Source organism: Trachypithecus francoisi, unplaced genomic scaffold (genome assembly GCF_009764315.1).
Source record: "Trachypithecus francoisi isolate TF-2019V2 unplaced genomic scaffold, Tfra_2.0 Lachesis_group2, whole genome shotgun sequence".
Taxonomy (NCBI): Eukaryota; Metazoa; Chordata; class Mammalia; order Primates; family Cercopithecidae; genus Trachypithecus; species Trachypithecus francoisi.
In genome coordinates, this window is record NW_022681465.1 from 165,028,565 (window position 1) to 165,030,904 (window position 2,340).

Genomic DNA, 2,340 nt, shown 5'->3' on the forward strand with positions numbered 1-2,340 from the left:
TTAATTAATAGAATCTTATTTAAGCATCTGAATGATTCTTTCATAAGAAGCAGACCTGATTCCTAGATGTGTTAATTATTCTTCCCTATTTTAACATTATTTGGTGTTAAATAATAATAACTAATACATATTGAGCATTTACTATGTGCCTACTACTATGCTAAATGCAACCATCTTTGAAATATATGCTATTATCTTTTCACATTTGATGAAAAGAGGCTTTAGAGAGCTTGAGTAGCCTGCCCAGTCACCAAGATTTCAGTGATAGAGAAGGGATCCCAGCACAGGTTGTCATACCTCATACAGTAAATGACAAGGTCAGCAATAGACCCAGAACATCAGAATCTTGTCTGTTAACCCACAACTTTTTTTTTTTTTTCAGGCTTAATTCACTTTATTTTTCTTGTATAAAAACCCTATGTTGTAGCCACAGCTGGAGCCTGGGTCCGTGGCACAGAGACCCTGGTGTGGGTCTTGACAAGGTGGTCAGTGAATTCCTGATAGGGAGACTTGGTAAATACAGTCTTCTTCCAGAGGTCAGGGGTCAGTTAGCTGTAGGTCTTAGAGATGGCATCAAAAGTGGCCTTGGCGAAGTGGCCCAGGGTGGCAGTGCAGCCCCGGGCTGAGGTGTAGCAGTCATCGATACCAGCCATCATGAGCAGCTTCTTGGGCACAGGCGCTGAGACGATGCCAGTGCCCCTGGGTGCAGGGATGAGGAGCACCAGCACAGAGCCACAGCGGCCTGTCACCTTGCAAGGGATGGTGTGGGGCTTGCCGATCTTGTTCCCCCAGTAGCCTCTGCGCACGGGGACAATAGAGAGTTTGGCCAGGATGATGGCCCCACGGATGGATGGCGGTGGCCACCTCCCTGGAGCACTTAACACCCAGGCCGACGTGGCCATTCTAGTCCCCAATAGCAACAAATGCCTTGAACCTGGTGCGCTGGCCAGCACAGGTCTGCTTCTGCACCGGCATAATCTTCAAAACCTCGTCTTTGAGAGAGGCCCCCAAGAAAAAGCCAAAGATCTCAGATTCCTTAATGGGCAGGGAGAAGAGGTAGATCTCCTCCAGGGACTTGATCTTCACGTCCTTGACCAAGCGACCCAGCTTGGTGACGGGCATCCACTCCTTATCCTCGGCGTTGTCTCTGCGAGCTCCGCGACCTTGGCCCTGGCCCCGGCCCCGGATGCCACTGCCGAAACCTCCGCGGAAGCCACCACAGTTCCCCATCCCAGGGCCACCAGGGCCTCCGGGCACTGCACCGGCATCATCCGCCATTTGGTCTTTTCTCGGAGAGGAAGCTAACCCACAACTTTAATCACATGAGTTTGTGTAAATCAACATCCAACTTGTAAGTCCAATGGCCAAAATGAAGGGTACACATTGAGTACTCAGACCTCTCATAGATGTGCTGCACCCATTTCAAAGCGAAGGGCCCAAACTTTCTTTCAGAAAAAAAAAAAAAAGCTCCTATTTTCTCCATTTGAGTCTACCAGCTCCCTATTATAAAAGCAAGCTGGAATGTTCTATCAGTACAATGACTCATGACTCACTTTGGTGTAATGTATGCAGTGCCACATTGGATGGATGGTACATGGATGCCAAGGGTCTTCTCAAGAGAAAAAGGACAACAGGTTGTTCTGGGACTGGAAGCATGGGCTTGCAGGTATTGCTCCTGTGGCTCACTGAGGAGTCAGGAAGTGTCAGTGGAAATGAGTGAGGGAGATAAGCCAAAGACTTCACCCCTCATATCAACTCATCCCAGTTACAGAAATTGGAGGGAAACAAAGCATTCTACTATTAGACTACAAGAGAGATGTCATCCAAAGGTTCAGAAAAACATCCATAATCTGTAGAGTCTTCTTCTGATTTCTCCTGACAGATTAAAATGAATGGGAGGAGGGTGGAAAGTGGGAATGAAAAGATTTGCTACTTGGCCAACTCAGAGGGGTGCATTTGTTTTAGATGCTAAAGAGTGGGGCTCTGCTAACACTATTGATCTCTTAGGCACTGGATTCGCTGCCTAGGGAAGTAAAGCAATCACCTATGATGGTGCTAATGCATTGCGTTCTGACACACAGCTCTCTGGCTATAGAACTAAGGGTGAATTGATGGGTATTTAAAGCTCTAGGCCCTCCCAGCTGCACCAGGATTCAAATTATGTGAGAGTTTCCAGTTTTCCATCATGACAGATTCTTAATTCTACATTAAACATGGAGTTTTAATTTTTGAATTTTTTATTGACGTGTAAAATGCAGACAGAAAGAAAAGCCATAAATCAAAATTGAACAGGTCAATAAGTTTTCACAAACTGAATATACACATACAACCAGTAGTACT

General features: G+C 46.1%; 1 pseudogene; it reads right to left on the minus strand.

The window, feature by feature from the left end:
- Window positions 1-416: 416 nt before the first annotated feature.
- LOC117065934 lies at window positions 417-1,293 on the minus strand (annotated as a pseudogene).
- Between the last annotated feature and the right edge of the window lie 1,047 nt (window positions 1,294-2,340).